The sequence below is a fragment of the Mustelus asterias genome, unplaced genomic scaffold, assembly GCF_964213995.1.
Source record: "Mustelus asterias unplaced genomic scaffold, sMusAst1.hap1.1 HAP1_SCAFFOLD_604, whole genome shotgun sequence".
Classification (NCBI taxonomy): Eukaryota; Metazoa; Chordata; class Chondrichthyes; order Carcharhiniformes; family Triakidae; genus Mustelus; species Mustelus asterias.
The window spans coordinates 117,305-143,339 of record NW_027590554.1 but is presented as its reverse complement, the minus strand read 5'-3'; the positions used below and the strand labels follow the sequence as shown (position 1 = coordinate 143,339).

At 42.9% G+C, this 26,035-nt stretch overlaps 1 non-coding gene across 1 annotated transcript; it reads right to left on the bottom strand.

Annotated features, from left to right (window-relative positions):
- Positions 1-24,680: 24,680 nt before the first annotated feature.
- trnar-acg (transfer RNA arginine (anticodon ACG)) lies at positions 24,681-24,753 on the bottom strand. Its single transcript has one exon. It is a non-coding gene; the product is annotated as a tRNA-Arg (tRNA).
- Positions 24,754-26,035: the final 1,282 nt, after the last annotated feature.

The window sequence follows — 26,035 nt, the reverse complement described above, 5'->3', positions numbered from 1 at the left end:
TATTACAGCGGACTGAGAGACACAGTGACCAGAACCAGAGGAAGCCTCGTGCAAAGTAACTACCGCAGTGTGACAAAGGGAATAGCTGGGCAGAAGGGGAAAACCTGGAATTTCCAAACCTACCTGTAGATTGCTCTGATTTAAAATGAACCCAAATTATTAGCAAGTCGAGAGCAACAGGTACTGCACTGGGAAACGTTTCCTCTGTCCCACTTTTGTCGAATACATGAACATAACGTGAAGATGAGTTTGAAATAATCATTGTTTTTAAAATTAAAGATATTGTTTTAAAAGAGCTGTGGAAAATATCTGATATTTGACATGTCGCAAGGAGAAATACGACACAAGAATTGAAGCTAAGCAAATGGAAAGACAGTGAGTGAATCAAAAGCAGAGACCGTGGTAGATATAGGTACATAGATAGGGTGAGACGGATTGAGATTCGGGGAGGTAAAGAGGAAGCGGAATGATAGAAATGAGCGAGAAACAGAGATAAATAGTGGGACTGACACGGAGTGAAAAAGAGGCGGAGGCAGGAAGGGAATTAGATGAAGAAACGGTGAAGAAACGAAGAGAGACAAGAAGGCTGTGAACACTAGAAACAGAGAGCTATACAGTGAGATAAACGAGGGGGCGCATTGAGAAACGCAATGTCCAGAATTGAATCAGGAATTCCAGATGGAGAAATAAAATAACATAATATAGAAACATAGAAACATAGAAAAACTACAGCACAATACAGGAAAGTTCTGTCGAACATGTCCCCACCTTAGCCATTACTAGGCTTACCTATAACCCTCTATCTTACTAAGTTCCATGTACTTATCTAAAAGTCTCTTAAAAGATCCTATTGAATCCGCCTCCACCACCGTTGCTGGCAGCCCATTCCACGCACCCACCACCCTCTGAGTGAAAAACTTACCCCTGACATCTCCTCTGTACCTACTCCCCAGCACTTTTAACCTGTGTCCCCGAGTGGTAACCATTTCAGCCCTGGGAAAAAGCCTCTGACTATCCACTCGATCAATACCTCTCAACAGGTCACCCCTCATCCTTCGTCTCTCCAAGGAGAAAAGGCCGAGCTCACTCAACCTATCCTCATAAGGCATGCTCCCCAACCCAGGCAACATTCTTGTAAATCTCCTCTGCACCCTTTCTATGGCTTTCACATCCTTCCTGTAATGAGGCGACCTGAACTGAGCACAGTGCTCCAAGTGTGGTCTGACCAGGGTCTTATATAGCTGCAAATAATTATATAGTCTTATATAACATAACACGTGTTAAGGAAAGGGTGATTTCGGAGAGCCGCTTGTCCCTCTGGAATACTAGACTAGCTGCAGAACCACAACGTTATTGTTCCCGTACCCGCTGCAGTAAACAAACACACAGATTCTTTCAGGAAACACAATCCCAGAAGGTACTTGGGTAACGCTGATGGAAAGTGACTGAGGCATCGAGAGGTTGCTCCAATCTATCTCTCAGTTATCAGGCTGATCACCTCGATTAACCGTTGCATCAATCCGGCATGTGTAAATATAAACTATATATTAATTTTCAAAATAGTGTAAATGCATCAGAATTAACAATATACGCGCTAATCTACACACAACGCTTGCCAGGCTAGGTTCCGTTGTTATTTTTACCGCCTATGAAGCAGAAGATTTGAGGAGACTCCAGTCGCATGATCCATTCAGATGCGGCCGTGCACTCCGCAGCGGATGGTGAATTGTCAAAGGTACCGAATGAGATGTTAAATCGAGGGCACCGACTGCCTTCTCAGATAGACGTGATAGTGCGCAAGGACACTATTTCGAAGAAGAGCAGTAGAGTTGCTCTAGTCAATAACTACCCAAGAATAAACGTCCTCAAACAGGCTATGCATAATAATGTTGTTTGAAGGACCATGGTGGGGGTCAAATTGGCTTGTGTTTTTTTCATTCATCGTATCAGTGACATTAAACACATTGTGTGACATCAGGTAAGTCGGCATATAAATATTCTATAATGATTCACTCAACTGCCACATTGGAATGTTGAGTAATGCTCTGACAGTTTTTGTACAGGTTCAGCCCATTTCTGTGTCTCTGTGGGTCTCAGTGTGCAGTAATACACCCCGGAGTCTGCCAGCTCTATCTTAGACACATTCAGCGGAATGGTGCTCTTCATAAAGTCAAACTCTGCAGAGAAACGATCCCCTCGGAATCTTTCTGTATTCCCACTGTATCTACTTTTCTGATACAGAAACTCCATGGACCCGCTGGGATACTGACGATACCAGAATAGCTTAGGGTCGTCGCTGGTTGTAGCTGTAAAGTTACAGATCAACTGACGTCCTTCACTCACTGTGAGTGCAGCTGGTGTCTGTGTAACAGAGTCTCATCCACAATATCCTGAAAGTATTCAGAGTAACAACACATTAAACGATGTCAATCAACTACGTTTATCACATAGAATCTGCATTTTGCCCTGTGCAACAGCCGGATAAATAACTTGGTGCAACGAAAGTGAAACATATTTCCAACATCTCTGGGATTATAACTTGATTATATTTGAATCGAATAATAAAATTTCTGGAATGCACATTTGGCGCCATCTATCGGGTTCAGTTCCCCTCTAGCGTTTCCTGCAATTTGAAGGGGAAACTGACAGCTGTCCATAGGTTTTCAAGTCCACTGTTTGTCACAGGGTGTGTGGCGGTAAAGTGGTTAGGGTTAATTTACTGATCCGTGATCAATCCATTGTTATCGATGTGATGATGCCATGTGTGGTAAATATATGAAACACAGCTTTGTGAAACTTGTGAACTGACCGGTTAACAGAGCAGCCGCTGTGAGGAATAAACGCAAAGTAACAGGAGACATGTTTGCAGAGACCTCATAGCACAGTCAACAGCAATGGGCTGAGGCTGAAAGTTTTCACTCAAGAATTGAGAAGCGGGTGAGTAACACCCACTTCTCTTCTCATTGGTTCTTCGCCGCGTGCGTCATCAGTTGACATTGAATCATCTAAAACAAATAAGCTAACGATTCAACCAATAATATCAAACTCCTTGGATCTTCAATTCCTAACCTCGACACGGAGTGGAAGGTGATTTTATTCATCTTAACCTGAGTACTTTCTGTGGAATAATTCCAACGTTGGTCCTTTAGCAGCTCAATCTGTACAGCGGAGTCAGAGAAGGAAAACAATGAATGAAACAGTGAATGTATGGCCAAATTCCCCTACAACTCAATTTTCAAGTTTGCTGATGACACCACCGTGGTGGGTCGGATTTCAAATAATGATGAGGCAGGAAAGAGATGGAGAATCTGGTGAACTGGTGCGAGGACAGTAGTCGCTCCCTGAATGTCAGTTAAACGAAAGAGATAGTCATCGACTTCATTAAGCGTAGTGGAGGACATGCCCTATCGACATCAACGGGGATGAAGTGGGAATGGTCGAGAGCTTCAAGGTTTCTCGATGTCCAGATCACCAACAACTCGTCCTGATCCATCCACGCCGGCGCTATATATAAGAATGCCCACCAACACCTCTCAAGAGGCGAAGGGCTAGAACTTAGAACTATAACGTTTTCCTTTCACTGTCTCTAGGTCGAAATGCGGAGCTCTCTCCCGAATAGTTTTGTGTATATACTTACAACACATGGACTGCAGCAGTCCAAGACGGCAGCTCACTATCACTTTTACAAAGGCAATTAGTGATGGGCAATCATAGAGTCATAGAGATTTGCAGCATGGAAAAAAGGCCCTTCGAAACAAATTGTCCATGCCGCCCATTTTTTTAAACCTCTAAGCTAATCCCACTTGCCCGCATTTGGCACATATCCCTCTATACCCATCGTACCCATGTAACTATCTAAATGCTTTTTAAAAGGCAAAATTGTACCCGCCTCTACTACTACCTCTGGCAGCTTGTTCCAGACACCTACCATCCTCTGTGTGAAACAATTGCCCTTCTGAACATTTTTATATCTCTCCCCTCACACCTTAAACCTATGCCCTCTAGTTTAAAAAAAACACCTACCTTTGGGAAAAGATATTGACTATCTAGCTGATCTGTGCCCCTCATTTTATAGACCTCTATAAGATCACCCCTCAGCCTCCTACGCTCCAGAGGAAAAAGTCCCAGTTTATCCAGCCTCTCCTTCTAACTCAATCCATCAAGTCCCGGTAGCATCCTCGTAAATCTTTTCTGCACTTCTTCTAGTTTAATAATATCCTTTCTATAATAGGGTGACCAGAATTGCACACAGTATTCCAAGTGTGGCCTGACCAATGTCTTGTACAACTTCAACAAGACATTCCAACTCCTGTATTCAATGTTGTGACCGATGAAACCATGCGTGCCAAATGTCTTCTTCACCACTCTGTCCACCTGTGACCCCACTTTCAAGGAGCTATGAACATGTACCCCAAGATCTCTCTGTAACTCTCCCCAACGCCCTACCATTAACTGAGTAAGTCCTGCCCTGGTTCAATCTACCTAAATGCATCACCTCGCATTTGTCTAAATTAAACTCCATCTGCCATTCATCAGCCCACTCGCCCAATTGATAAAGATCCCGTTGCAATTGGAGATAACTTTCTTCACTGTCCACTATGCCACCAATCTAAGTGTCATCTGCAAACTTAGTAACCATGCCCCCTATATTCTCATCCAAATCATTAATATAAATGACAATAACAGTGGACCCAGCACTGATCCTTGAGGCACACCGCTGGTCACATGCCTCCAGTTTGAAAAACAACTCTCTACAACCACCCTCTGGTTTCTGTCAATGAGCCAATTTTGTATCCATTTAGATACCTCACCCTAAATCCCGTGAGATTTAACCTTATGCAACAATCTGCCATGCGGTTCCTTGTCAAAGGCCCTGCTAAAGTCCGTGTAGACAACATCAACTGCACTGCCCTCATCTACCTTCTTGGTTACCCCTTCAAAAATACAGCTTTGACAATAACGTTCACTTTTACTAAAGATGAAAAGAACACAACCTCTTACCCATTACGTCAATCAAACCAACAACTGAACCAACCTCCTCATGCCCCCTTCGGCGAATGCGTTTAAATTTCATGAAATTTAATTCAGAATATGTGGGCGACTCGGGGTAACTTGCACCGACGAAAGACAGATAGAGATGAAATAGTAAATTACCGCAAACGACTGTCAGATTGTATGAATCGTTTTTTTTCACACTTGGCACAGTGGTTAGCACTGCTGCCTCACAACTCCAGGGACTTGGGTCATTGTCTGTGTGAAGTTTGCACATTCTCCCCGTGTCTGCGTGGATTTCCTCCGGGTGCTCCGGTTTCCTCCCACAGTCTAAAGATGTGCGGGTTAGGTTGATTGGCCGTGCTAAATTGCCCCTTTGTGAATAGCCTGCACTGTAGGGATTCCATGATTCTATTTCACCGATGCTATAATGTACATTGGCAACTTCTGTCCTGCCAAGAGGCGAGGGTTTCTTGCCGTGAATCTAACTTTTTATCACTGTATGCCTCAGGGAGCAGAAATAAATTGCAGTGCCTCTCAGTTACAGCCCAGAGATGGGGAAAGTGAATTTTCTTGTCAAGCTGTTAAATTGCCCAAAAGAAGTATTTGGCAAAACCTGTCTCATCGCTGAACCTCCCGCGTATTTTATCAGAATAAGCTCTGGCTTTGTTTCAGGAATGTTGCCGGTAGCAGTATAAATCATTGCTGTCGCTCGGTGCAGGATTATAGATGGAGGTTAAAGTCACCGCTTCTCCTTCTGTCTTAACTCCTGAGAATAGCAGCTGCTGATAGCGTTTCCATGACTCAGATCTGGAAAAAAATGTTCCAATGGTGAAAGGTCAAACATGCGAGAATTTAAAAATCAGATTCGCAACATGTTGGAAGTAAAAGGACAAGTAAAATGTTTTGGATCCGCTAATGTCGTAATTGCCACCATTTTACAAATAAGAATACATTGTTTAGTGCGGTTAGGGGGAGAGTGGAGTATTACTCGGGAGGAAATACTAACTGAGATGTTACAGAGTTAGCAGGAAGGAAAGAGATAGTTCCGAATGTCGCTCCCGTTGTCTGTAACTCTGCAGACAATGAACTACTCTGTCAAAGCAAGTGCAGGTCCCCAACCACAGAACTACTCAGCCAACCGATGGCAGCCAGTGGATAGGTGCATCAATCTCCCCACTTCAGAGACAAGGGCAGGCAGGTCAAATGGAAACTTCCGACAATTGGCGCTGTTTACCTCCTGGGGTCTGTGCTTAAGAAATGATCGCGCTGTTCTCACTTTCTATCTCGTGTTGAAGTATTTCTATCTGTGAAACAAATCAACCCAAAAGACAGATTCTGGCCGGTGTGACTCGCTACAGAGGGTCATGTGTTTCTCTCAATTAGGTCCCCACCCAAGTGTCTGACTGGTACCTACAACAATATTAGATACATCATGTAGTAAAAACATTTCCTGCAATTTTACTCCAATTTTAATTGTAGACAGGGACTCGGGGACACGGGTTCGAAGTGAAAAGTGCAATTCTGGGATAATATCGAAAAATGCTTCTCATTCACAGAAAGTGGTAAATGTGCGAAATAAATTGCCGGTTTGAATGGAAGGTGGCTGGAACCCTAGATATTTAAGGAGATGTTTGCAGATATATTCGTACAGGGAGTTACGACATTTCCGTAAGTGGCTACATGACCTCCCTCAATCCCAGTGATCACATGTACTGGAATGCACCAGGAACGTTATAGTGTCCAAAATGTCAACGCACAATTCTGAAGTTGCTCAGTTGGATGGGCGGCAGTTTTCAAGTTAGAAATAGAGGAACATTATGCTTATCAGAACTGGGGAAAATGTTACAGATGTAAAAGGTTTTAACATTTGCAGTGGTCGGTAAAGGCGGAAGAGCAGAAAGAGCGAAAGAGCAGGTCAGTAATTCAGTGAGAGTGGGCTTTATGGTGAGGAAATCATCCGCATTCTTTAATTTAAGGTTGATATTCCAATGTCTCGAATTAGACATTTGGTCTATGCTCAAATGCAGTAAGATCTGGACAATACACAGGTTTGGCCTGATAAGTGCAAGCAACATTCATGTCACACAAGTTCCAGGCAATGACCATCTCCAAAAGGAGAGGATTTAATCAACTTTCATTTATATTTAATGGAACTACCATCGCTGGATCATCCCTCCTGCTCCCCCACCCACCCCACCTCCATCAAAATCCTGGGAGCTGACCGAAAATGAACTGGACCCAGGAATTTAAATACAGTGGCTACCAGAGCTGATCAAAGGTAGGAATCCTGCGGCGAGTAACTCACCTCCTGACTCCCCAAAGCCTGTCCACCATCTATAAGGTACAGGTCAGGAGTGAGATGGAATACTCTCTAATTGCTTGGATGAGTTTAGCTCCAAGAACACTCAAGAGGCTCGACACGATACAGGAAACATCAGCCCGCTTGATTTCTACCCATTCCATGAACATCCATTCTTGCCACCACAGACGAACAGTGGCAGCCGTGTGCACCATCTACAAGATACACTGCAGCAACTCACCAAGGTTTTTTTTTACGCAGCACAATCCAAACACACGAGTCTCTGTGCCCCGGATTTATAATAATAGTCGTGTTGTTAAGTGAGTCTATGTACCGGTTATTCGACATCTCATTTGTTATGAACTACAGCAGACTTTGATCCATTCTGCACTTAAGCATAGGAACGAATGCCGAGGAGTCGGTGTCCATGGGCTCATCTGAGTTAACAATTCTGGATGAACAGCCGGCAATTGTCTGCCATATTGCCTCCACTTTTGAAAGCATCCTTCAGCTGATAGCTAGATACTCCTGGTATCTCCTTACTATATAAATCGCGGCATGGAGCTTAGTCTCGAGATTTCCCAAAGTGCTTCTCTGATGATTTGAACAAGATGTGGAGATGCCGGCGTTGGACTGGGGTAGAAAGAGTAAGAGTTTTAACAACACCAGGTTAAAGTCCAACAGGTTTATTTGGTAGCAAATGCCATTCGCGTTCGGAGCCCTGCTCCTTCGTCAGATGGAGTGGAAATCTGCTCACATGTGTGCCTTGTTTGTTAACTTCATAGAGTTGTAAATACCCGCTGAGGTTTTTGTACGGGTTTTAGCTGTAATCTAATGCTGTGCCTCACTGCACAGTAATAGACCGCCACGTCCTCCAAACTGGGGGCGCTTATATTGAGGTGACCGTTCTATGTGGACTTGTCAGCAGCCGCCAGATATCATCCTGGAACTTCATTTTCTTTCACGACTAATGTTTTGGTAATAATCCCTCTCGGTGGCTGTGCAGGTTTCTGCTAATACCATTGCATGTATCTCATATACTCGTCTGTATAGTTACAATCGAGCTGCACCGAATCCCCTTGTGATGCGGTTATTGCCACCGGTGACTGAGTTACTGGATCTGCGTACAGTCCACCTGTGAAGGTAGAGGAAAGAAATATCAAGACCTCATGTAAATTTGTTTTCTATAGGCGATAGTTTGTGCAACCTCCCACCTACGCCGCACATGGATGTTTCTGATGGTTGATTAAATTGCCATCTGTGTGTATAAATATGTTCACGTGGCTTGATGAATGTTATCTGGTACTAACTGCATGAGCGCCACCAGAATGATCAGCAGAATGTCCGAGTGAATCTCTTTCAGTGAATGAGAATGGACGGAATCAGAGAGTGAGAAAGAGAGAGGGAACCCAGGCTCTGTTCAGTTGATTGCAGCGTGTGACTGAGTGTATGACAATTTGTCTGTGTGGATGTGATTGTGGGGAGGGGAAGGGGAGTCTATTGTGACCTCACTAGCCTACCATCCATACAGGCTCTAGTGATAATGTCACGTGAGATTGTATCACCACCCCCCTCCCCAACATCTCTCCCCTCTCCAAAACCGGGCTTGAAATTGGCGCCCTCTGCTGACAAATGTTGCTTAATGCAAGTTCGCATTTGGCTGTTGAGTGGATTCAGGGTTTACCCCAATCCATACCAAGACACAAATGCTGCCCAGAAATCCGAATTGGTGTCTTTGCTACGTTTCCTGCTTATATCGTAAAATGGTGCTGAACCTGCGGACATCATTCCTGGAATTCTCTGTTCAAATCCTGGGTACACCGAAGTCTAGAGCATACCAAGACTTTGGAAAAAGTGCCGGGTTGGGGAAGGTGTTTCCATGTAAGTAAAAGAGACGAGGATCCAAGGGAACAGCCTCAGAGTAAATGGACGAACGTTTAAATCAGAGATGAGGAGGAATTTCTTCAGCCAGTGGGTGGTGAAATGATGGAATTCATTGCCACAGAAGGGTCTGGAGGTCAGGTCATTGAGTAGATATGTTTTTGATTTGTAAGGGGATCAAAGTTTCCGGAAAAAGGCGGGAGAATAGAACATAGAACATAGAACATAGAACATTACAGCGCAGAACAGGCCCTTCGGCCCACGATGTTGCACCGACCAGTTAAAAAAAAAAAACTGTGACCCTCCAACCTAAACCAATTTCTTTTCGTCCATGAACCTATCTACGGATCTCTTAAACGCCCCCAAACTAGGCGCATTTACTACTGATGCTGGCAGGGCATTCCAATCCCTCACCACCCTCTGGGTAAAGAACCTACCCCTGACATCGGTTCTATAACTACCCCCCCTCAATTTAAAGCCATGCCCCCTCGTGCTGGATTTCTCCATCAGAGGAAAAAGGCTATCACTATCCACCCTATCTAAACCTCTAATCATCTTATATGTTTCAATAAGATCCCCTCTTAGCCGCCGCCTTTCCAGCGAAAACAATCCCAAATCCCTCAGCCTCTCCTCATAGGATCTCCCCTCCATACCAGGCAACATCCTGGTAAACCTCCTCTGCACCCTCTCCAAAGCCTCCACATCCTTCCTGTAATGTGGGGACCAGAACTGCACACAGTACTCCAAGTGCGGCCGCACCAGAGTTGTGTACAGTTGCAACATAACGCTACGACTCCTAAATTCAATCCCCCTACCAATAAACGCCAAGACACCATATGCCTTCTTAACAACCTTATCTACTTGATTCCCAACTTTCAGGGATCTATGCACACATACACCTAGATCCCTCTGCTCCTCCACACTATTCAAAGTCCTCCCGTTAGCCCTATACTCAACACATCTGTTATTCCTACCAAAGTGAATTACCTCACACTTCTCCGCATTAAACTCCATCCGCCACCTCTCGGCCCAACTTTGCAACCTGTCTAAGTCTTCCTGCAAACTACGACACCCTTCCTCACTGTCTACCACACCACCGACTTTGGTGTCATCAGCAAATTTGCTAATCCACCCAACTATACCCTCATCCAGATCATTAATAAATATTACAAACAGCAGTGGCCCCAAAACAGATCCTTGAGGTACACCACTTGTAACCGCACTCCATGATGAATATTTACTATCAACCACCACCCTCTGTTTCCTATCCGCTAGCCAATTCCTGATCCAATTTCCTAGATCACCCCCAATCCCATACATCTGCATTTTCTGCAGAAGCCTACCATGGTGAACCTTATCAAACGCCTTACTAAAATCCATATATACCACGTCCACTGCCTTGCCCCCATCCACCTCCTTGGTCACTTTCTCAAAAAACTCAATAAGGTTAGTAAGGCACGACCTACCTGCCACAAAACCATGCTGACTATCACCTATCAATTCATTACTCTCCAAATAACTATAAATCCTATCCCTTATAATTTTTGGGGATGGGAAACTTAGCAGACACGATTGAATGGCGGAACAGACTCCATGGGTCGACTGGTCTAATGCCACTGTTATAGCTTATCGTCTTAAGAGCTTATGTTTATAAATCAGAATAGTGCCAGTGATCAACAGACTAATTTGGTTTATTTTGCTTACAAACAGGAAGGTACAAAGGCGACTCAGTTGATATGTTTAGAATTTTCCCCTTTTCAGAGAGTAAAATTTAATATTATCGATACATTGTAAAGTCCCCGCTTCTCCTTCTGTCTTCAATGCTGAGGACAGCGGCTGAGTGACAGAATCTCAATGACCCATATCTGGAAAAGGGTTGTCTTTGGAGGAGTTGGACTCATGAGAAAAGATTCTCCACCTCTGTGCGGTCTAAAATTTGAAAAAGAATGCCATAAATAAAATCGCGGTAGAATTTATGATCGGGAATGTTTGAACAAACTTGAGTCCCGAAGGGTCACAGGAGGAAGAAAGCTTCACCTTGTAGCTCCATGCCGCCGCCACCAGAGGGCAGTTGGATACCGGATTGGGTTTCATGTCGGGGCGAATTCCAGACTCACAACCGCAGCCAGTAACAATATTGAGAAAATGTAACTAAAAGAACAAATGTCGAAACAGAAATATTATACTAGCATTGACAGCAAAAATATATTGCTTCACGGAATATAATATTATAACGTTCGTATAATTTGAACCAGTTTCAACCAGTTATATCCAGTATTTGTCGTTATACAACATATAATATCAATACATTTATTTAACGCAGGTGTCCTCATTCTGAATTGAATATCTCTGAAATATACAACATTTAATTGCAAACATGACTGACCAACAAAAGAAATCGAGTCACTGCGTAATACACATGCCATGCTGCTTATTTGAGATTGACCGCACTCATCATTGTTTAAACAAAATCAAGTACTTTTAAAAAGGAAGAGATTTAGGAGTGATCTATTAACTATGTCAATCTGCACCATTATATTTTGCTGTACACTGAACGAGATGCTAATATGTACACGTTGTCAAAATAGAAAATTGTATTTCCTGTCAGTGCTTCAAAAAAAATCATAATTTCTTATCTTACAGAAAGCATCTGAGGTCGGGGTCAGAGCAAAGGTACAATGGCTGCAACATCGAGATTCGGACAATGTTCAGCAACAAACTGAAATCATACAGATTTCTCTCACCGTACATGAGGAAGCTGAATGAACGCGTCTGTTCCGCTTTGTGCGAACTCGATAACCACTGCACTACCGAAACAAATGACAGTGTAACACGCCAATTGGCCTGACCATAATGCTCAACTCCTCTGTGTTGCTGCAGGTTCTCAAGGTTAGATTGAGAGGCCATGTCACTTAATAGATGAACACATCCGTTACTTTCAATCTGATATTTCAACTTATCTTGTACTTGAAAATTAAAAAGCGTCCGTCCGCAGCTGTCTAAGGGAGTCATCCAGACACGAAACGTTGGCTCCAGTCTCTCTCCAGTGATGCTGTCAGACTTGCTGATATTTTCCAGCATTTTCTGTTTTTGCTTGTTGAAACCCCGTGATGTTAAATGCGAGAGTATCGCAAAATCCAGGAGAAACCTCAAAAACAAAAGAAAATGGAAGCAGCCGTTGAAATAATAAAATCAAAGCAATAAAACCCATAATAAACGCCCATACTACTCAGGCAGCGAAATCACACAGTAATCCTGCATAATAAACTGAGAATCGCTGTTTCACAGACAATGTTCCGCTAGATTGCGCCCAGGACCTCATATTTAACTAAAACCTGCAAAGGGGTCAGTTCGTTGCTTGTTATAGCTGCCAGCAGAGTAGTAGGGGAAATATTCCTAGGCCGTTACACTTCCTTGCAATCGATAGCATGTTTAGGGCAAAAGATTGGATATGGCACAATTGCACCGCAGGAGTTTTCTGCCGCAGTGGTCGGATCCTCATTCAGGTTCAAGTGCCTTCATTGAATCGTAGAATCATAGAATCATACAGCGCAGAAGATGGGCTCTTCGGCCCATCGAGGCCACGTTGTTACATTAAATACCAGAACTCCCACCTAATCTCATCTGCCAGCGCTTGGACAATCGCCCTGAATGTTATGATGTACCAAGTGCTTATCCAGACACTTTTTTAAAGGACGTAAGGGAAACCGCCATCACCATTCTCCCAGGCAGCGTACTCTAGACTGTCACCACCCTCTGGCTAAAAAGGTTTTCCTCACATTCCCCTGAAACCTCCTGCCCCTCACCTTGAACCTATTTCGCCTCATGACTGACCCTTCAATTAAGGGGAATAACTGCTCTTTATCCACTCTGTCCATGTATCTCATAATCTTGTACACCTCGATCAGGTCGCCCCTCAGTTTTCTCTGCTCCAACGAAAACAAACCAAGCCTACCAAACTCGCTTCATAACTTAAATATTCTATCCCACGTAGTATGCTGGTAAACATCTTCTGCACTTCCTCCAGTGCAATCACATCCTTCCGAGAATGTGGCGGCCAGAACTGCAACGGTACTCTAGCTGTGACCTCACCAAAGTTCTACACAAGTCCAACATGAGTTCCCTGCTTTTGCAACCTACGTCACGATTGACAAAGTCAAGTGTCCTGTATGCCTTTTTCACCACCCTACTAACATACTCTTCCACTTTCAGACATATGTGGACAAACACAAAGTTCCATTCGTTCCACATAACACAAACTACCAATCGTGATGGTCACGTTCATAACGTGGTCGAACATGTTGATTATCAGCCTGTAAATCCTTTCAGTATTGCTGATGGCAGGTGATGGGGACGGAACAGATTCCTGGTCAATAATACTGCGGAAGTCAATGGCAAACCGCTGGAGTGCTTTGAAACCACAAAGTGATCAAATTGAAGTCCATGGCGACCAATGCCCCATTGGGGCATGGTAACTGGGAGAGGAGGAGGTGGATGACACAGGAGGCTTAGAGAGTGGGCTCTACAAATAACTGCATTCCAATGTCACTAAGCAATCTGGGTAACAAGGTTTGCACAACGTTGCACATCAATAAACAAATCTTCTTAAAAATAACGGTGTCCACTGATCCTTATTTGTTAACCAACAAAACCACAGTCTTCCATTATAAATTAATGTCGGTACTTGAAATTTTGATTAAATTAACCCGTCAGGCCTGCTTCGACAGCACCTTCCGAATCCGGAATCTCTTTCATCTCTAAGGATAAGAGGAACAGATGCACGGGAACACCACATTCTGTGGCACCACTTCAAGCCACACACCATCCTCATTTTGAACCATATCGCCGTTCCCTTGCGTCAAAATTCTGGAAATCGTTTTGTGCTTTGGATTACAGGCAGAGGACAAGCAATTCGAAAAGTATGGAAGGAGAAATGAAAGAAGGTGTGTCATTACGAGTGCGAAATACAAAGCCAACTGATGGGGGGAGGACAGAAAGGAAGAGATTCAGAAATGACACAGAATGCACTGTTCTTTCAATTCATTTATATTTCCCTCGCGTCTGTTTATATAGTTCAATTGTTTGAAAACACGTCTCTCAATAAAAGGCCGCTGGAATCTGCCCATCGACAACCTTGCACTTGCCGACAGTGTCACGTACTCTGAGTCACCGTCAGAGGGCGCAGTCGTCACATGTTTCTCCAAGCTTGAAATGACGCGGGCAATGTCTTTGGTACCATTGGCATACCGTTGCTATTGGCAACAAAACCCACAGTCTCTCTCTCTCCCCCTCTCTCTGGCCCACCTCACGTATCCTGCATTACTGAATGGGCGGTACGGTGGCACAGTGTTAGCATTGCTGCCTTACAACGCAAGGAATCCAGATTCAATTCCGGCCTTGGGTGACTGTGCGGAGTTTGCACGTTCTCTCCGTGTCTGCCTGGGTTTTCTCCAGATGCTACGGTTTCCTCTCACAGTCCAAAGATGTGCAGGTTAGGTGCATTGGTCATGCTAAATTGTCTCTTAGTGTTACGGGGATATTTCCCGAACTGTAGAGTTATAGACTCGGAGAGAAGGAAGCAGAACCACAACGGACCTCTCCTCATCAATGTATCACTTTTCACTTCGCGTTTCCTTCCCAATTGAAAGTAAAGAATATGCTATTCTCCTGAACGCTATAACTCAGGCATTGCCATTATTCAAATGAGATGAACTCTTTTTAAAAAATTATTCATTGGGCGTCGGTGACAGGACAATATTTCTGTCCATCACCAATTGCCCTCGAACCAGGCTGGGATATTTGAGAGTTCGTTGTATTGTTGTTGTTCTGTAATCACACACAGTCCAGGCCATGCTAGGCTGGCATATTTCCTTCCACAAAGTGCATTAGTGAACTAGGTGAATTTGTAGTGAAATTTGTGGTGCGTTCAGGCACCATCGATGCGACTAGCTTTCAATATCAATTAATCACATTTAAATTTAACCTTTACTTTTCTAAATTTAAATTTTGACTACTTTTCTCCAAAATCGAATTGAAATATAACGAGTTGATACGGTGGAATTTGAACTAATTTTCCCAAAGCATTACTCTGAGCTCGTGAACTACTTGTCCAGTGACCCCCATGTTGATAATGATTAAGAAGAAAAAGCGCAAGTTCTTAAAGTTGACACTTCCTAGTACATTATATCAGAATGGGACCACAACCACACAGTGCATCGGGTTGTCTCTGAGTGGACCTTTGAAGAAACGGCAATGTCACAATTAGCTGCACCATGACAATTTCATATCCTAACCCTGCTGATTTCAGACATGGTCAGCTTTCAGGACAGCACCCACAGTACACGCTTTACATTATCTCAGGAATAATATACAGGCAACTGGACTTCATTGCTTGGTTTCTCTGTACCTTTAGTAAAACAACGAAGATTGCAAGGTATCTCACAGCCTGTCCACCGATAACTGAACATTCGAACATAAAAATTAGGCTGCCTGCAAATTTGCTCTACCATTCAGTCAGATTACAGTTCATCTGATCTTCCGTTTAAATCCACTTTTCTGCCTTGATCTTCGTGAACCGTGACATTAATTTTAGTTAAAATGTTGGTTTCACTCAGCTTTAAAAATCTTCTGTCCCATGGCCTCCACCGTTCTCTGGACTCTCACTGAGTCTCAGGCACCAATGCTCGGATGGTAAAGCTAAGAGAATGTGCACAGAACATTGATTGGAAATCCACCAAATCCATCAACACTCCTTGCTCCTCCGTTCCAATAACAAAATTAAGGTTTTTTTCTTGACATCCCGTTTCCAAAGCGGAACAATTCGCCCAACAGGGACACCGAATGGTTGGGGAGCTTCTATTCACTGACAGTCACCAGAGCAGTTACCAATCTCACGGTGACACTGGCGAGACACGAAACTGACGCGTGAGCATTCTGAGACACGTCATCAGATTATTAAGGGTGGGGATTAGAATGGGTGTCTTCAAATATCGGATTCCCTCTTTACAGAGCGGACAGAGACAATGCGGGTACTCGGCATCTGGATTGTGTGGGGGGCATTTCTAACAGGTATTTCTGGACATCACGTTTGTTTACTCATTTCCAAAACTTGGGTTGAATCTTACTGTTGAGTCACGTCACTCTATTCTTTATCTATTTGAACATATTTTCCAGGTCTGACCCATGGAGATTCTGTCACTCAGCCGCTGTCCTCAGATGTTAAGAGAGAAGGAGACGTGGTGACATTAAACTGCAACTATGATACTGCAGAAGCCGACTATTATTTATACTGGTATCGACAGCATCCAGACTCCCAGCCCGACTGCATACTGTGGAAGGATTCGGGGGATGATGAATATAAAGCAGATTTTGCTAAAATCCGTTTCTCGGCTGACCTCCAAACCTCGAAGAAATCCATCAGTTTGACTATCTCGGGTCTGCAGTTGTCTGACGCGGCCGTGTATTACTGCGCTTTCAGCCTCACAGTGATGGAAAGCAGTTTGACTCCTGTACAAAAACTGTCTCAGCAAGGCAAGTGAGAGCTCCTCTCTACTGTGTAAAACCTCTCGCAGATGCAGCCACAATCAGCAGCGGCACTGTCAGCCGCTCAAACAAACACTGAGAGGAAACCACATGAACCTCGGATCAAACTGTCACTCAACTGTCTCCAGGAGAGGCCGAGAAAACAAACTGCAGTATCGTTTTAGGCCAACAGGCCCACCACATAATGAATGTGTCACTTAATTCGTCCCTTCTACTACTAATCAGCTCTGTATTCCTCTAAAATTAGATCTCCAAATATCCGTCAAACCTGGCCGTCAAGCGTCACACAAAAAGCAGACGTACAGTTCGCCACGTTTGAGTGATGTCCTCTGATCCCGAAGTCCCTATTGGTCCTTTCCTGCATTTTCTGTGCCTGCCTATCATATTGAACATCCATCGTTCCATCTCCCTTTTCAGTTTCTGGGAGCCTTTGAGGGCGGGGAGTTCATAGCGTTTATTTGATCATTATTGCTACATTCGAGACATTTTGCACATCTTGGACACATTTCATAAGGCTGTGACATTGATTTCTCAAACAAGCCTGAAGTACACAGCAGCCAATTTCCACATCTCCCTGACTGTCTCCACCGAGTACTAGGGTAGCATTACACTTCATATCATATCCGCCTTATTCATCTGTTTCTCGCTACTCCTTATTTCTGCAAATCAGATTAATATTTCAATCCTGTTAAGGAAACATTGTGAAATTCACTGGCCATTGGTGTAAATCTGTACAAGGGGCTTGTTTGAATGATCAAAATTAAAACGTTGTGAAATCTGTTCAGTTTTCATAAACTGCCTCTGACCCAAATTCTGATCAAATAAAAGCGCAGAACTGACCTCGGGTCAAAGGTTCCAGAAATCTGACAGGGAAGATGGAGAAGGGTTGTTCGGTGTTACAGACAGGTATGGAAACAGCTTCAAAACACCAAGTGAACTAAACAGATCAAATACATTTATAAAGGCGAGCTTTATTATGAACGTGAGTTAAAATCAACTAATTAAATTCCGCAAGTGTTCCTCGCTCCTTCTTATGGATGGTTATATTTTGTTTTTTGGGAGGTCCCTATGACTCTCATTAGGTTTAATTATTGCTCCTATTTATCTGTGTGACAGCGCCATCTGCTAACTGAAACTCCCATTGTGAGGATTTTTCCCGCTCCATCTCTGCAGCTGTGTGTGCTCCATTGCACAGAAGTACACGGCAGTATCCGACAGAAGAGCCCGGCCGATATTTAAAGGAACTGTTTTGTTTCTCTTCGGTAAATCTGCAGAGAACCTCTCTGGTAAGTTTGGGAACCTGTCTTCACCCTCTAAGCTATATATATCTCTTCAGCAATATCTCGGAGCTTCCGCGGAATACTGCATCTACCAGAGTAGAGTTGGGGTAGTGTAGGTTGTCAAGTAACGGCAGTCCAGACCACACTGCCCTTCCCGAATTGCTAATTGGGAATGAGCCTGGAACACTGAATTTTCGCCACTCATTCCTGTCACACAAATACAGAATGGCTCAAAAGTCAGGGTTTAAAAATGACCACTGGATGACATGGTTACCATTTAATAATGGACTCGCCAGGCAGCAAGATCATTATTATCAGTAAGGAGCTTGGGGAACAGATGGTTTCCGTATATTGACCTCGATAGAAAGTAACAGAATGATCTAATTCTGCCGATGATTCCAAACTAGTGTGAAGGGTAGCCCCGATTATAATCTGGTTTAATTTTAGAGAAACTGAGGGGCGTTTCCCAGGGACAGGATTGGCTACTCTGCCAGAACTGATGGATATTCCCCGCCAATAAATGAGCTGTAAAAATCACGTTTTCTGATTAGTTTTGTGTCTCATGTGACTTTCCTCATAACTCTGTCTTATTGCCTCTGTCTCTCATTTATACCAACCGCTCCTTTTTGTAAACCTCCTTAAAATGACTGGAAATTAATTCGAATAATTCAAAGGGTGACGCCTGAGTTTGACAAACTCGACAAGCAAAGTTACCCGAAATAACCAGCAGGTGGCGCGACCGTCATTGCGGAGTTTTCACATCGCTACCTGACAATCAATGTGCCCTTTCTATTTGTCTCATTTAATGAAACCGTCATTACTAGAGACCATGAGAATGGCGGTGTAAATAAGAAATATGTAGCTAAAGTTAACGACATACATTTAAGATCACGTGTGTTCTCTGCACTTGGATTGGTTGGAAATGGATAATGTTCACCACATTTAAGCAGTGATCCTGCCTTGCTGATCAGCCCCACTTCTCGCCATCAGCAATTGCTGAAGCGATTGATTCCGCTGCTGTCTGTACCCCGTCAAAGATGGTGAAGGCAAAAGTAGCGGAGCAGATCATGGCTGCATTTGGCGTTTCATTGACAGTCATCCAGTGGAGCAGCACCACCTTATCCTCACTGCTCACATCCGCGCAGCGAAGTGTGTAAACCACCAAAGAAATTCTGTAAATTCAGAACATTTGCAGATCGTGCGATGGGTCATTCACCCCATCGTGCGTGCTTGGCTGTCATTAAGTGGTACAGTGGTGTCAAGGTGGTTAGCACTGCTGCCTCATAGTCCCAGGTATCCGGTTTCAGTTCCAGGCAACGTGGAGTTTGCAGATGTTCCCAGTGTCTGTGTGGGGTGCCCCTTTTCCTCCGACAGTTCAATGATGTGCAGGTTAGATGCATTTAGCATGCTAACTTGTCAAAAGTTTGTGGGTTAGAATAAATAGCCACGAAAAATCTGTGGTGTTACGGTGATGGAGCAGGGGAGAAGACCAGGAAAATATACTCTGTCGGAGAGTCGCTGCAGACTCGAAGGTTCTGATGGCCTCCTTTTGCACTGTATGGATTCGAAGACAATTATTGATCTTTTCATCAACTGCATTCCCTAAACTCCATATTCCTTATGCAAACGTAATTGGAGCAGCGCTGGTAAGCTTACTTCCAGCAATCTAGCTCAAACATACGTGAGAGTTTCTTTGTTGAATTTTCAGTCATCTACCTGAATCACTCAAACATTCTGGTTCACTGCGTACCATTCAGGATACCTGTCACTGAATCAAGCGGTTAGCTGATTTCCGTCAAACACTAACTCATCTCGAACCTCTTAATGAGGAAGTATGATCTGTATTGCTGAACGTTCCCCTCCAGTTATTTCTCGGATCTGATCTGCTTTCTTCCCGACTACAAGATACAATAGCAAACCTTCCCTTGTTGGTGTTTTTTCCAACATTTCGGATTATATAAGCATCTAAAACCAATCGTAGAAGCTATTCGGTTACCTCCTTTAACGACTTCTTGCATAGAATTAATACGAGACAATATATATCTCCATTACTATTGTTGCATAATTTGTCTGCATATTTCTTCCACTATCTTCCTTCCCGGTGCAGAGACATGGTGAGGGACACAATAAGTTCAGATACAGGGTTGTCGAGGTGAAGACCTATAGAGTGACACGAAGATATACAGAGTCAAAAAGATACTGAGAAAGAAACTCCTGATATTGAGTTTGGTGTAACGGTTAAAATGCACTCAGTGTAAACGTTTGCATCCCATCTTCTGATTCTGATTCGCACGCTGTCTCTCAAAGGCAATAAAGAAAGACTTCCATTTATATACCGCCGTCCATGACATCAGGACTTCACAAAGAGCTTTACGCCCAAAGAAGTCTTCGAATTTTCATCACTGTCTTAATATAGGAGACGTGGCAGTTAATCGGCGCGCTTCAAAATCCTCAAAGAACAAAGTGATAATCAGGTCATCGATTTTAGTGATATAGATTGGAGGGCTGATGGAAAGTGACATCTGTCAGAAAACCTGTCATTCTGTCATCTAAGTTGCCATTTCCGCTCATCGGTCGCACAGATATACATTCAAGTTCTCATTTCAGGTTTTGGCTCATTTAGTTCCACTGTTGAGGTGGAGGGTGGGTGATGCACTTTTATAGGAAAGTTCAGTAGATCCGCAATGAGTCTCGATTCCCTCATATGCCTGAGTGTTTCCCCCCCCCTATTTCTTTGTTGTGAAGAACGATTTTTAAAAAAGAATCTTCTGGCAAATATGCGCCATTTCCCATAGATCACTTACAATATCACTTGTGTCAGTCTTCTATTAGAAAAGTTTCAGATGGTGATTCACGATGTTAGTCTGCACCTATAATCCCATTAAATTCTGTTGTACAATGAGTCTGTCAAAAAACTATCAGCATTAATTATTTTACGGTTAATATTTGCCGAGGTCAGAGCAAAGATAATATGGTTCTAACATCGAGATTCGGATAATTTTGAGCAACGAACTGCAATCATACGGATTTTGCCCACTCGACATGAAAAAGTTTAAGGAATGTTTCGAACCGCGGCCCTTTCGCATGTGAGGCGAACGTGATAACCACTACAATACAGAAACAGCTGGCAACAGCTTAAAACAAATGGGCCTGTCTGCAATGTTCAACTGCGCTGTGTTGCTGCAGATTCCAATGGTTCGACTGAGTGCCAATGTCACTTAAATCGGCAGACAACCGTTACTTTCAACCTGATTGCTCAACTTAACTTTAACGTCAAAGTTTAAAAGCGTTCGTCCATCATTTTTCTAAGGGAGCAAAGATTTCGGCTCATTCATTAATTTTCATCTTTCTTCGAATAATCTCAACCAATTGTACTCAGTAATAAAAGCAAATTACTGAGGATGCTGGAATCTGAAACCAAAAGAGGAAATGCTGGAAAACCTCACAAGCATCTGTAAGAAGAGAAAGGAGCTGACGTTTCGTGTCCAGATGACACTTCATCAACGCTCATTGTACAATTGTACTCAGTATTTGTTTCAATATTTAGTATCAACGCATTATTTAACACACGTCTTCATGATGAATTGAATATCTCTGAAATTGAATATCACTCAATTGCAAACATAACTGACCACTAAATGAATCGAGTCACCGGGTAATACAGATCGCAATTTTGAGAATGACCATAGTCAGCTTTTAAACAAAGTCAATTACATTTAAATGGAAGGGATTGAAGAATTATCTCTTAGTTACACTTGAGCCTTTTTTTGTCATGGGCGCGAAACATTCAGACGCATGAATTCCGGCCATCTATGGGAAAGTCCAGTAGATCCGCACTGAGTCTCGATTTCCTCATCTGTCTCAGTGGCTTTTCCAATTTTTTGCTATGAAGAACGATATAAAAACTCTTCTGGGAAATGTGCGCCATTTCCTCTGGTTTACTTACAGTATCACTTGTGTCTGTCTTTTTGAGCACACACTACTATTTGTCATGTTCCAGATGGTGATTATGTCATTCTGCACTGATAGACCCATTAAATTCGGTTGTAGACTGAACGACATGCGAATATGTACACGTTGTCAAAGTCGAAAGGTTTCTTTCCTGTCAGTGCGTCAAGAAATATCAGCATTTCTTATTTTACAGAAAGCATTTGAGGCTCAGGTTAGAGCAAAAATAATTTGGCTGTCACATCAAAGTTCGGATAATGTTGAGCAACGAACTGAAATCATGCAGATTTCTTCACCCGACATGAGAAAACTTAATGAACGTTTCCCCCCGGGGACCTTTGGCGTGTGAGGCGAACGTGATAACCACTATAGAAACAGCTGGCAGCAAACTCCAGCAAATCTATCTATCTGCAATGTTAACTGCGCTGTGTTTCTGCAGGTTTCAATGGCTTGACTGAGAGCCCATGTCACTTGTTTCAGGAAGAAAACCGTTACTTTCAATCTGATTGCTCGCATTATCTTGAACTTCAAAATTTAAAAGCGTTCGTTTGGCAAATATCTACGGGACCAATGATTTCTGCTCATTCATTAATGCATCCATTCTCATCGTCCATTGAAAATTCTCAACCGATTGTGCTCATTAATAAAAGCAAATTACTGAGGATGCTGGAATCAGAAAACAAAAGAGAAAATGCTGGAAAATCTCACGTGGTCTGGCAGCATCTGTGAGGAGAGAAAGGAGCTGACGTTTCAGATCCAGATGGCACTTTATCAAAGCTCATTGTACAATTGTACTCAGTATTTGTTTCAATATTTAATATCAATGCATTATTTAACACATATGTCACAGTTTAACACAGAAAACATCGCTATCACCGGCTCCTGTGAGATCGAGTCTGCAGCAATGACACCTGCAGAAATTTAGAAACATCAAGCGTTAAGATGTCATTATCATTTGATTGTAAATAATAGCATTAGGGAACGGATCACATTGTAATTTGCAACAAAGCGAAATTAAATTAATGTCGAAGTTGCTTGCAAGAGGAAGATTGTGTAAATTGTTGACTGACCAAGTAAGAGAGCTGAAACAGTGAGAACTTAATACAAAACGAGACCCTACATGTTAGCAGCAAGTTTATTGCGGAATTAAACAGAATGGGTGAACCTGTAATTGTTTCTGTGAAGATATTCACATATATCCGGTCTCTCCAGCGATTGGTTCATTCCTGAAAGAATCAACTGGTGACGTCTAATCAGCTCCACGGCCTCCTGTTCTCCAATTCATCCGTCACCTGATGAAGGCGCAGCGCTCCGAAAGCTCGTGCTACCAATTTTAACCTGGTGTTGTGAGACTACTCATTGTGCCTACCCCAGTCCAACGCAGGCAACTCCACATCATGGCCAATTCATCCAATCAGCTCACAGACCCTTTGATCTCCAATTCATTACGTCAGAGCAGCTTCAGCGAATCAGTCAAATTGTTTTTTAGAGAGACGAGAATTCACTGCAATATTGGCCCCTTACACAGCGTGGGAGGTGATGGCCGTGAGGGGAAACAGTTAATGTTGTTGTAACAATGTCGGAAGTTCCAATTCGATAGTTTCAATATTTTGCATATCTCTTTTCATATTATATCAAATTGAAAACATACACAACTAAGAACCAATGTCCCAAAATACCTTTTTTTGATTTTGGGATGCCTCGCATTTAACATCAGCGGGGTTCTTATCAAACATCACAGCAGCGGGTGGGGGCGGTGGAGGGGGAAGGGGTATGGTTCCATAGATTGATCTTCCAGATTCAATATCATCGAGGAGATTCTGAACAGGCGTTGGAGTTTGGCGACTCGGGGATTTTCACAGTAACTTAATTTCAGTGTGAATGTAAGCCTACTTGTGACTAATAAATAAACTTTATACTTGCCTCAGAATGTTCCTGGAAACATCTCTTTTCTCAGGGAATCCATCTCCGGCCTCAGAATTTATATTTATCTAAATTAACTGCATCTAACACTCGTAGGCAATGAGTTTCTGGCTCTTAGCGCTCGCTGCGGAAAAATGTTCCTTCCAAATCTTCTCTGCGCCCGCCTTGCCAAAAATCTTTAAATTTGCCTCTTCCCCCTCAAAACTTATCCTAATTTAGTCCACCTCGATTAAATCACTCCTCAATCTTCTTCACTCAAATGGAGAATAATCGCAGGGTCATAAACCTCGCTAATTTTAACTTTTCTAAACTAAACTTACTTCAAAGAAATTCCTCAATGGAATTTAACTAGAATTTCTCAACTTTTGAAAAAACATTTCGATGGAACTTGAGTATTTTGTGAACTTCTTTCTACGAAAGATATTTAAATTAAATTCCTTCGCAGAGTTTTACAAATTTTCATCAACTTATTAGAAACTATTTTCACCATTTTCAAAAATGTAAGATTTCCACGTTATTTATCTAGAAATTCCCAACTTTTTAAAAGATAGCTTAAAATACTTTTTCCAAATAATTTCACGAAAATTCGTAATTTAAAGAAAATAATTTAAACATACTCAATGAAAGTTTATCAGTGGAATCTTACTTAAAATGGCCAACTTTCTTTTGAAAATTAATGACCTAAGATAAATTTCTTCATAGAAGGTGACTGGATTGAGTAAACATTTGTCTGAATTGGTTCAAAGTTACTGAAAATACATTTTTTCATCGAAACTGAAATGGAGTTTACGAACTATTTTTAAAATTTACAGCGAGCCAGCCAGGAGTCGAACCTGGAATCTTCTGATCCGTAGTCAGACGCGTTATCCATTGCGCCACTGGCCCACATACGTGGAATTTGCAACATTTGCTACATATTGGCCAGACGGTTCAAAGCCGGGCAGAAACCAATACGTTTAAGTGAGGAAAGGTTGCTTAATTAATATTTTATTTACTGCCATCCCTAATGGCCCTTGAATTCAGTCAATCTGCTGTGTTGGAATTCAGCCTGCTTCTCTGCGTTTAATTTCCAGCGACAGTAACACGACTCAACCCCTAACTACTCCCTCTGTGAATCCACTGCCGAACATTACCCGAGTAGAATATCTTACAATCAAAGACATTGGCTCTTAGTTATGCCTAAAAATACATTCAGGGAAAAAGAGAAGTGCTGAAAATTCACAACAAAATGAACAGGAAAGAAGATGCGCTTATTGTGACTCAGGAGACATTTTATCAGTTCGAGGTGGCTACAAGAGCAGGTCAGAGGCTGGGAAACCTGCGGCGAATAACTCACCTCCTGACTCCCAAAAAACAGACCACGATCTACAAGGCACAAATCAGGAGTGTGATAGAATACTTTCCACTTGTCTGGAGGATGCAGGAATTCACCAAACGCACATTAGACAGCACCTTCAAAACCCAAGACCACTACCACTGGCAGGTTTGCCCCCACTCCCCCGATCCACTGCATACCCCCCCCCCCCTCCCCCCCGCACCTCAAGTCACTCAGCATTCTGATTTGGAAATATATCACCGTTCCTTCACAGTCATTGGGATAAATTCCTGGAATTCTCTCCCTAACAGCACTGTGGGTGTACCTACACAAATACACTGCAACGTTTCAAGAAGACAGGTCACCACCACATTCTCAAGGGTAATTACTGATGGGCAGTCCATGCTGATCTAACCAAGCGACACCCACATGAACAAAAAGAAACATCCAGCCAGTTCCCCGAACCCGCAGTCATGGGGTCAGCTGAAGAGGTGAATGGGGATAAAATGAATGTCCAGTTGCATAGCCAACCCTGTTGAACGTATCTTGATTGTCTATCGAATGTGTTGTGCTGATAGATTCCCCGCAGTTTGTGCTCAGGTTCTCAAACTAAACCCCATGAGAACCAATCCCTTCATCTGCACCGCAAAGAAATAAACAAAATCTGCAATTTATAGAATTTCATAGAATTTTGTGGGAGAGGACGCCACAATGGTTAGATCTGCTGCCTCAGCATGCCAAGTACGTTGTTTCGATTCCTGGTTTAGTCACTATCTGTGATGATGAAGATTTGCAGCTTTTACAAGCTGCAGCAATAGCACGAATGCAACCCCATTGCCGTAATGGGTAAGA